The sequence below is a fragment of the Chamaea fasciata genome, unplaced genomic scaffold (genome assembly GCF_029207755.1).
Source record: "Chamaea fasciata isolate MVZ Bird 193981 ecotype frontalis unplaced genomic scaffold, bChaFas1.0.hap1 SCAF_15, whole genome shotgun sequence".
Taxonomy (NCBI): domain Eukaryota; kingdom Metazoa; phylum Chordata; class Aves; order Passeriformes; family Sylviidae; genus Chamaea; species Chamaea fasciata.
Window position 1 is genome coordinate 9,605,915 of NW_027094100.1, and position 11,315 is coordinate 9,617,229.

Genomic DNA, 11,315 nt, shown 5'->3' on the forward strand with positions numbered 1-11,315 from the left:
AGATATTCAGGAGAAGATGAACCCTTGGATGAAATCTGAAGGTTATATGGTTCTTTATGTAACCTGGGGTAGATTGTTGACTCTACTAGGAGCAGGATCAAAGGGGAATGAACTCTGCCATGGTGCAGGAAGAACAGAGCCTCAATCAAATTAGAGACAAGTAAGAAATAACAGCAAACATGGATCCATCATGTCCAGTACTCTGTTGTAGATTGAGGCAATAAAAGATGCTATTTAGGGAAAGCACACTTGCTTGGTCACTTTAGTGGTCTATTCCCCTCATTCCTCTAACAACAGCCACAATTGTTGTATCAGCTATGTTAAAGTGGACATCCCTGCCTAGGGCATTTAGTGTCTATGTCTAGACTTTTTGTTTGTGATTTCGTCTAATTGCTGCCTGACTCTGACAATTCTGTCTGCTTCCCAGGGCAGCCAGTTCCAGAAATTCACATCCACAGTGTAAAAAAGCACTTCCTTTTATCTGTTAAAACCAATCCCCTATTAGATTCAGCAAATGCCTGCTGGTTCCAGAATTTCCTGAACAGCAGCTGAACCAAGGCTTACCTAGGGTCTTCTTCAAACAAACAGCACCAACAAATCTTGGTGCTGTCCTCACTTTTCAGCATTCTTCTCTCCTAAGAGAGAATTCTTCTCTCCTTCTCTCTTTTTGTCTCCTAAGACAGTTTCTTCATCCCTCATCATCTTGTTTGTCCTTCTGTGGACCTCCTTTTGTCCCAGAAATACTACAATGAGCTGAATTTTGCTTCTAATTCCTGTGAAGGAGTGGGATCCATCAGCTTTGTTCTGACTTTGCTTGGGATCAACCACATGAGTGCTTTTCAGTAGGTGAGGAGGAAGGACATCTGAAAAAAATGTCAAGCTGCCTCTCCTTGGCTGCAGTGTCTCTGTATTCTTAATGAAATCTCATTACACTGGTCACAGAATCAGTTCAGTGAGTCGTGAAATGCATCCCTAGTTTGTTTTTGAAGATGAGAGACAAAAGGGCAGTCAGATCCTTTCCTCACCCTGAACTCTGTATCCAATAGATTTATCCAGCAGCAAGACTGGAGTCGGAATGATCCTGATACTGAACAAGTGTCACAGATCACAGCTTCATCTGTCCATTCCATGAAACTGAGAAATGAGGAATTATGCATTTCAGGAAAAGAGTGATGAGGTTTTGTTACTTGGCAACTGTAGCTCCCACATATTTTGGAAAAAATTGAGAACATCCTGTACCTCAGAAAAATCAACCGGCTTAGGTGAGGAGGAAGGGAGCTGGCAGCAGATCTCCAAAACTTTTAGCTGGAAAGATCTCGTGGGGCTTGTAGAAGCAAAAATTGCTTTATATCTTCATGCTTCTCAGCTTGTCTCCTCAACGTGACTGTCTGCATCAGTTTCTGGGCTCTTCATGGTGAAATAATCCATTGTTCTGCCATTTCTGTCTCGCAGAGGAATTTCACAGCCATCTGAATGGGCTCTAATCCACCTGCCAGCTGCAATCAGCACACAGCATGGCTGCACTCCTGTCAGCCAAGATTTGAGAACCAGAAACAAAAATCTTCAAAAGAGGAATCAGCAAGAGATCTGCATGTGAAAACTGGGGAGGGGGCAATCAAACCTTAGGGCTTGGTGAGTGTACACACAGGGATAGCAAACCTAGGCAATGAGGCAAGAATAAAGTTTGACTTGCCCTCTGCAGTGGCAGTTGACTTCAGACAAGAATTCAGACATGATTATTAAAATCATAATTTAGGGTTTCACTTGCTGGGAGCCAATCTGTGAGGTCGAGCTCAGCAGACGGCTGTGTTGCTGGACACCAGATAATGCATTTATTGCAGTGGTTCAGCCTTTTTGGTCCAGTTTTGTTACTGATTACTTTGCTATGTGAAATCCCATTTCTCTTTCCTAGGTTTCATATCCAGTGTTTTCAAGGAGCAGATCTTAAGTCTCCAAGACAACCCTGCAGTAACCAATTAAGTAAAAGTAAGATAACAAAACTACCATGGCAAGAGCTGATTGAAACGGTCTGTTGCTTCAAGGAGCACAGTAACATGAGATTGCCACAGTGGCAAAGATGTCTTATTGTGGTCTTTGTAAGGTCTGCCTGGCACTGCAGTGTTACATGAAATTCCAGTTGGCTTCATGTAAAACCAGTGACAGTTGGGTTGTTAATACCCAGTAGTTCATCTGGAATCCTGTTTTTTCTAATTGCATCATTAAAAGGACAGGAGCTAATCTCACTGTGACCCAAGCAGCTAGAACAGCCTGGCAAGAGCCTGTCTCTGAGACTCAGCTATTAAAGCACTGCTCACAGGTCCCCTCCCAGAGAATGGGGAGAGGTTCTGGGGTATTTTCATCATGTGCATAGTATAAGAGAAGATAATAGGAAATAAATGTGAGGGAGATGGAACTTCTTTGACTAAACCATTCCTGATCACAGGGTGTCTCACCTCTTCCAAGGCTCCTGTGACAGTGGTTTCATCCGCTCCCCACACAGTCTAATGTGAACCCTTCCTAACAGCAACCAATAAATCTGTCTTACTGCAACCTATCACTTCTTGTCTCCTGGCAGACACAGATAATAGTTTATTACCTTCTATACTGCACTTTTACCTATTTGAAAGGTATTATCATGTATCTCTTCCACTTCCCCCAGAAGAAATCAAGTAATTTTTCTCTGTACCTCCTTGCAAGGCTCATTTGCTGTACCTCTGGTTGTTCTTGTTGCTGTCCTCTGGACTCTCTGTGTTCAACAGCCAGAAGTCAGGGGCCAGGCAGTGTGCTGCCACGATGAGCACAGAGCAGGTGACTCTCTGCGTGCAGAGAGTGTGCTGGGAAACACACAAGTGTCTGTTCTGAGATGATTTGCCTACAAGCAAATCCTCCACCATCCTCAAGTACTACCAGAAGGGACAGTGTGCACACAGTGCTTGGTACAGGTGTGATCTGATGGGACTCACAGCCCTGGGGTGAGCCACAGCCCCTGTGCTGCCCCTGGCAGTTCCCAACAGCCCCTGAGTGTGGTCCCACCACCACATGGAGCAAGCAGAGTAATAGGACACTCAGGGACGGAAATCTGTGTGGCTTGAGTGGAGAGCAACAGAAGTCCAGTACCCTCAGAGTTGTGCTGTGCTGCAGTGACCAAAGTAACAATCTGGAAGTGAAGCCCCATTACCACCTGGTAGCAATTTGCAGTGGACTGGAAGATCTGGTAGCTGGGAGCTCCTGTGGTGAGAGGGAGCAGCTGTGTCCATATATCGTGGAGGGAATGTGGCACTTGGGAAAGTGCTGCCTGTACCTCCACGAGGTCATGGGTGAGATTTGTGGGCTGAAAGTGCTTCACTCTTTCAACCAAGAACAGAGGAAGGCTCACAAGATTATGTGCATGGCAACATTTGAGCTTGATAGAGAGAAGGCCTTTTCTTTCCAGGCCAGTCAGGTCAAGGTGTGCAACATCTGTATGAAAGTGCTGTGTGAGAAACCACCAGCCTCTGAGAGGAGGTTTGGGATCCTTCCCAACTGCAACCACACATACTTCTTGTCCTGCATCTGGCAGTGAAGATGTGCCAAGTAGTTCAGGAAATCCATCACCAAGTCCTGTCCAGAGTGCCAAATAATATTCAAGTTTGTCATTCCCAGTGTGTACTGGGTGGAAAAGCAGAAGAAAAATTAGCTGATTAAAGAATTAAAGCAGAGTGGGGAAAAGCCCTGCAAATACTTTGAAAAAGGGAAAGTAATGTGCCAGTTTGGATGGAAGTGTCTTTGGAAGGAAGTTTTGCAGGGAACAAAAGAGCTGAAGGAGGTAACAAGGCTCTGCAGAAATGTTATTGTTCTCTGAGCAATTTCTCTGTATCCTGGAATGCACAATGGGGAACTACTCTTTTCCAAGCACAGTGACTGCCTCTACACTATGGCAGTAGACCAGGATCTTTGTTTCACTGTCAGTTGAGCTATTTCCATGTTCTGACTCATCCATGGCCGTTACACCGGTAAAAGCAGCAGCATTTGCAGCATTGCTCAAGCCCTCACAGGTGAAAACAATTATGAGGCAAAAGTTTCCCTACAAGTTGCACCAACCATGTGGAGTTTTTCATTTTTCCCTTTGTGGGTGTTGCCTCATGTGTGCAGATCTGAGTATGTTCACAGCATGACCATGGTTCTCTAGGACATAGGGACACAAGTGACAGGAGGCCACAGTGATCATGTGATCACAGTGATCCTGCCTTTCCTCAGGAACCTGGTGCCTCACAAATTGTCTCTGAGTCAACCTCAGGACTATTTCTTGTGCTGCCTTCACCTTTCTGCACTCCCTGTCCCTGCTGTGAGTGCTGCAGTCACTTCCTTCTCACTGTCCTCTGTAGCTCCTGTTCAGGCAACCTTTAATTGCTACTTCTTCCACCTTCCCTTGGAAAACAGCACTTATATTATATTTCCTTGTGGATAGAAAGTATAATTCTATTCAGCTGGTTCTCTCTTCCAGTTTTGTTAAATCCATGATGAGTTGATCTTAGACTGCCGAGCCTTGCCTTCCTCTTCTATGAGACAGGACAAGTGCAGCACCCAGAGGCTTGTAAATCCTGTCATCTGTGCTGCTGCAGCAAAAAGCATTGTCATTGAACACATCTTACAATGATTGTGTTGCCATCAGCTGGGGATCTTGGAGGCAGATCTTACTTGGAAAGTGCTGCTAAATACTCAGAGAAAAGCAAAATTTGAATTCTCAGGGGTAAATATTTATTCCAGACTCTCAAAAAATCTAGTGATTTGTGAATCCAGGTGTGGGAGGGGTTTTAGTGGTGACAGTGCCTGGAATTTTTCAGCAGCTTTTTTTTTTTTCTTGTTCAGAATTCTCATTAACAAGCACTAATGGTCATGGCAGCAGTCACACGGGTGTCCTGTCAAATGGAAGAGCTGGAGCAGAAACTCTTTGTGCCCTCCAGTGCACTCATTACTGTTTTGTCTCTTCAAGTTCTGTTTCAAGTCATGGATTCCCCTTGGATCCTTATGGGGCCATTTCATGGATGAATGAGCAGCTGCTTTCTGATTCTCAGCACACATTTCCCCTTTGTTACAGTGCTCTCATCAGGTCTGGTCACACTCCCACGTATTCTGGTATTTCTAGTACCCTACACCATCTTAGGAGAAACAAAATAATAAACTTCCTTGCATGCACACCTTTCTCTGTGCCCACTTAAAAACCAGTCCTGTGGCAAAAGGCCTTCACTTCTGCATTCAGATAACTGGTGATCTATGAAAGCAAGTTACAAATGAGGTTCCTAAACAGATTTTAATATAACGTTGTTGCAGTGACTGTAAAGGAGTGCAGATTTGATGTTTTCAATCTAGAGTTACAAGGGCTTGCACTCTTATCAGTCTATTTGATTATAAAATCCTTATCTCTGTTGTATTGTAGGCATTGGGGTATCTCAATTTGGTAGTTAATAAACTCTTTTGGATGTCTATAGCCCTTTTATAACATCTAGGACTTCTTGAGTTTCATGGTTACCACAATGCTATATAGAGCTCATTCCTTTTATTCACAGGTCATTGTGCTAATAAATATGAGAATAGATGCCTTTGGGCATTAACAAACAGGTGCAGCCCCACAGAGTGACAAGGAAATTATTTTGGCTGGGACTTTCCAACGGTATATTATCAGAGGGGACTGTATAAACAAGTCAGTGCTTGTTGGAAGGAAGCACAAGTATGGGACTTCATTCCCGGCTGTCATCCTACTTCACAGTCCACAAAACCTCTCTAAGACAATGCATCTCTGAAGGCTGGAGGCAGCTTGCCTGTGTCCCTCCATGCAAACTGTGCTATTGAGGGTCTGTTCAGGGACCCTCCAGAGTGATGAATATGCCAAGTCACTCCAAGGTATTAAATGAAAAGAGACCCTGGCACCAAGTTCTGCTTGCAGAGACTTGCAGACATTTAGAAATGCTGTCATGCAAGCCAAGATACAGCTCCAAGTTCTTTTAATTCCTGCAATGATCAGACAACTGCTGAATGTGATAAGGCAAGGATTTCAGCTCAAAATGGACTAGGGAACAGGGAGGGAAGAGGAGAGAGTCAGTAGACAGATACCAGGCAGGAGGTGCAGATGTTAAAGCTTTGATGTTCTCCCCTTCAGCGGAAAGTATGGAGCCAAGATTAGGAGCATTGTGCTCACTAATGGCATTATCTTGCTCAAAACACTGGGAGATGCAGTTGTTCTGAATGTCACTGTGTCAGGGTACTTGATCCTCCACTCAGTTTGCTCTGTTTGAAACCAGATTAATATCTGAGACCAGGATTGCACCTTTTATACTTGACAGTTGGAGCTGGTTATTGTTTTCAAGAAAAATGCCTTCTTGCTGGAGTGGCATTTCAGTACTTGTCCCAGAGCAGCAGTGTGGTGTAAGCCAGTAGCTCCACTGAAGGAGAAGCTGGACCACTTCCCTCCTAGCTTTGTCTGATGGTACAGCCCTGGTGCAACACTGTCAGCATCCCAGACAAACCTCAGACATGACACTGGACAGCATACCTGAGCCGCCTTCTTTCCATGGACATGGCAGAGCAGGAGAATGAGCAAGACTCTGGAGGAATTCAGATGTGTTCTGTATATCCCAGACAAGCTCTGGTGGTACATGGGCTCTTTCCAATGTAGCACTCAGTGATTCACATCTCTCCTGTTGCTCATAGCATCTGGAGGGGAAGATGTGAGTGCAAGGAGTGGCTTGTTCTGGTGGCTATCTCTAAAAAATATGTATTTAATTATCATGCAGGAGGCAAGATTGAAAAAACAGTCTCACTGCTCTGGGACCAGAAATCAGAATTTATCATGGATCCCAGGTCCTGGGTTCTTGTTCATTTTGCATTCTGAGATAGCTTTGAGAAGACTCTGCCGTCTCCTACCCAGTCATGCTCTACCATTATTGAGACAATGAGCTGTGCTGTTCCAGGAGAGAAGCTACTGGCTTCTTGCTTTCACCCCTGGCACAGTGCTGCTCCTTGCTGCTGCAGTGAAAAGTGTGTCCATAGCTTCTGCCAGCCTTTTGAGGAAGCTTTAATCAGGCAGGGGTGAGCACTGCTGGGAGATGGTGAGGCTCTGCCTTCCTGAGGAACCTTATCCTGTTCTCCAGAGGCCCTTGCTGCTGCAGCTACACAGTGACCAAATCCCTACCTGTGCCAGGTAATGTACAGTTGTGTGTGACGTGTGGGCCTCCTGTCTGCACTGTAGGGCAGAGACTTCAGATAGTGTCAGCCAGAGAATATGGGCCAAGACCTTGACTTGAAGATTCCCTTTCCTTGCTAGCTCTACATTCCTGAGAAAATATTAAGCTATGGTGTGGGGTCACCCTGCAGTCCTGCTGTTTTGGTGACAGCTGTGGGGCAGCTGTGCTGGAAGATGAAGTTTCACAGCGACAGAAATAGATGTTTATCACTGGTCTTGGGTTGAAACTTCTAGGGCACCCCAAAAGTCATGCCTGACTTTTCTGAATTCTCCGGGACACTAAACAGTGAGTGACTCTACTGGGTTTGGGAGATATCCATCTTCAGGTATTCTTTTTAATCTCTGTATACCTCAGTTTTTTAATCATTCAGGTGGGGAGTGAGAAGCAGAATTTATCTGCCTCCCATCACACACATAGATACTGTTGTTGAGGAGGTTTCACTGCTGCTGCCGCCTAAGTCTCAGAGCTGCACCCTCAAGTGCCAGAGCTCTGCGTAGCTTTCCCTTCACAAACCACACACATCAAGTCAGGCGTGTCATAGTGAACAAGCTCAGCACAAAGCACACTCTAATTCCACCTGGTGGTGCCTTCAAAAGGGGCAGCTCCTTATTAATGAATGAATTTCCCATTCAGTGAAACAGATTTCTGTACTTCACAAGTTGTAAAGGGATCTGAGCAAACACACTGCATTGGGAACAGTGAAAAACACCCCACATGGATCAAAAGCATCAACATGCTTGTAAAAGGATAGAGGGATTTGTCCTGACAGACCATGCTCAGGGCTGCACAGGGGTTTGTGCAAGTAAATAGAGAACACAACTTACAAGCAGTGGGAGAAAACTCAGAATCTGTTTATTAAGGCAAGACCCTTTTTCTCACTCACTGGGGAGAGCTCCAGCTTAATTGGGGATAATGACACATTATTCCTGATGTTCCTGAGGAAAGAAATGAGTAGGACTGAAATATATTACTTAAAGACAATATATTCTGGATCCTATGAAGTGTCAGACTTCATCAAGACTTTGCCTTTAACAGCCACCAGCACTGTATCCAATCCTCTCTAATACACTCTTAGGGCCTTGGGGAGCTTTTCCTGGTCGTTTAGGCAGTGATGAATTTATTCTTTAGATGGGAAGTTGTTCAGCTCCTATGGGGTTTTTTATCTTGACGCAGTTTTTTAGATGGGTACATTATCCATGGGAAGTTTTAGTGGGTTTTGGATACTTGTGGATATCCTATGCTGCTCTGTGATCAACTGGCAGTAAAGCTGGAGGTATTTCTTCCTCTGAGCTTTGAATGGTTATGTTTCCATTTCACTTTCCAAATCCGAACAAAATTAGAATTTCCAATTTCAAAAGCTCTCCCCTTTCCTTTATCAGCAATAAAGAAGAAATGGGAACATTTGCCTGGCCTGTTCTGCACTGTTCATTATTTTACACAAATGTATCACTAGGTTTCTCTTCTTCATAAAGTCTGTACAGACAGGCTTTTAAACTGTGCTTCTTGTGATAGCTTTCATTATTTTCAACACCTAACATATAACACTTTTATGTCTCATTTAGTAGAAAACTGTAAAGATCAAATTTCCGTTTAAAATAGGAAGCCTTGTTAACAGTTTTTTGAAACAACTAAAATAGAGAAGTCATATGAATGATTGCTTCTCTTCTATTACTTAGGGAAAAAAAAAGAATAAATGTCTAGCAAATGTTTTCTGTAACCTTTTTGAAAGAAACATATTTCACTGACTGTAAAATATGTGCTTGTTTGCCTGCTGAGGAAAAGATTGGTTGGATGGTGACTCAGGAGCCAAAAGCAATTTCAAAGAAGAGAGGTGGGTTCAGTTTTATAAACACAGAAATCCCAAGTGCTGTGTTTGGCCAGAACCGCCTCACAGAGAAATTGAAATTTTTATGATCCTAGAAGATTAAATGAGAGATTTGTGCAATAACTCTATTGGTTTAATGTATGTTTTGTTTTGGATAACACAGGAAGAGATCTTTTGCTGCCTAAATAGAATGTAACACTTTTGCTCCCTTTTCTTGCTGATTCTGTGCTGTGAGTTCAGTAACAGCCCAAGTTTTGTTTTGTTACTCTCACCCCCCAAAACCTGTGTATATAATCAGAAACACTGAAAATGTTAACATTTCTGAGATCCTTAATGTTTGTTCTTGCAAAGAGCTCCCAAAGAGACCGGAATTCATCAGAAATGCAACAAATCCCTTTGTTGCTTCTCCACTGGTGCCATTTTAAAAATAGTAACATCTTTATTGCAACACTTCTGAGGGAAAGGGGCTCCTTTACCCTTCAGCAGTCAGACAGACGCTCCTTCTGTGTCTCCAGTCCTTTGGCTGCTGCTCTCACACCGTGCAGTTACTGTCAGTGCAAAGCCCATGGATGGCACGATGACACGGGAGCTGTAGCAGCTGTCTGCATAGAAAGAGGGACAGGTTCAGTGTGGTTTTACTCTCAAAGGAAAGAAAGCCCCCACAGCCACCAGTGCAGTGTCAGAGCAAATCTCAGGGAGGTTTAAAGCAGCTTAGAAGGACCCATGGAAACTGTCCCTGGTGACTACAGCTGCCAGCAGCTCCACCCGGCTCTACTCCTAAATCCCCTACCGCACCCCCTTTACCACAGCAGGTCCCATAGGGGTTTAAGCTCTCCACCTTCATGGGGAACATGATCCCCCAAAGCCCTTGGCAGTGTTTTTCTCCTTGCTGCCAAGCTGCCTCGATCTCATCTGGCTTTTGTTTCAGGGGATGGAGTCATGAAAGCCTCCTGGAAACTGGTGCTGTTCGAGGGCTGACAGAGAGATGATGTCAAACCCCACTCTGGGACGACGCCTCAGCCCCACAGCACTCACCCCACAACGTTGTGGTGACCGAACTGGAGCAGGGATGGAGCCTTGGAAGGCTTGCAGGTGGGGGAGCTGGAGCGGGACGAACAGTTACTGAATAGCGGAATAATCTGTTACGATCTCTCGTCTATTTAAGCAGACTCTGAAGTCAACTCTCAGAAGTATAGGCTGGTATTGGCTGCAGTTCTGTGTGCTTGCCTGTCTTTTGAACTCCTTCAAAGAGGCCCTTGTACTTTGTCGGGAAAATGAAGAGGGAGATTCCTGTGTAATCTCCGTCAATACCTTTCATTTCCGAGGTAATGATACATGAAGTGTCCTGGGGAGAGAGCGCCTTTCCCCTCTTGACACAGCGGGGCCTCCACCCCAACACAGCTGCTTCCCTGCTCCTCAAAGTGCTATCAGAGTGTAGTTAAAATAATTTACATGTTGTTAATGTATTTTTTTCCTGAGATATAGCCATGTAAATGTCCATGGCAGAGTCAAAATGCCCAATTTAGGAAAGAATTTGAGTTTCTAATGCCATCGACAGCAAGCATGTTGTCAGAACTCCTCCATGAATAATGAGAGACACACGGCTGCTTTCCTTCAAATGGTTTTCTCTTAAATTATTATTTTCAGCTGCTCATTAGTCCTGTAAAGTCAACCAGCCATTTTGTTCCAAATATTTGGCTAGGTAATAATTCCAAGAAAATTCTAGTGGTCGTGTATTGATCCAAATAAAAGTATGGAGCTTTGTTTGATGCAGAACAGACAGCTTGCCTCCAATTATCACAAATAAACACTAACAGAGCACAGAAACGGCTGCAGGACTTCAGGAGAATAAATAACCATTTGCAGATTGAATTCTGGCTGTCGTATCACTGCTTTGTGTGGTTTATTAATGACTGGCTCGGTGAGAAGAACGCTTTTTCTGCTCCTCCACAATCAGAGGAGGCACGAGATAGATGTGGTTTACATTCATCTAAAGTTAGAAGTCATGATGTAAATTGCAGAAATAGACACGAATACAGAAAAAATCAAAAATGTGTAATTTGAAAAACGTGTTCAAGCAATAGCTGCACAATATCCTGCTTCCCAAAAGGTTCAGAGGAAGAGGGTTATGGGTAGAGAGCCTAATGGGGCTGTTTGTTTTCTGGGGAGCGAAGCACTAAGTTTTAACGTTCATGAAAACCGAGAAAACAATTACTTTGTTGTGTATGGAAACTTCTAGCCTTCAAAATTCAGAGAGAAATGCTGAAAAA

At 44.1% G+C, this 11,315-nt stretch overlaps 1 pseudogene; it reads left to right on the forward strand.

The window, feature by feature from the left end:
• The first annotated feature begins 2,793 nt into the window (after nucleotides 1-2,793).
• LOC136297506 (E3 ubiquitin-protein ligase makorin-2 pseudogene) lies at nucleotides 2,794-3,841 on the forward strand (annotated as a pseudogene).
• Nucleotides 3,842-11,315: the final 7,474 nt, after the last annotated feature.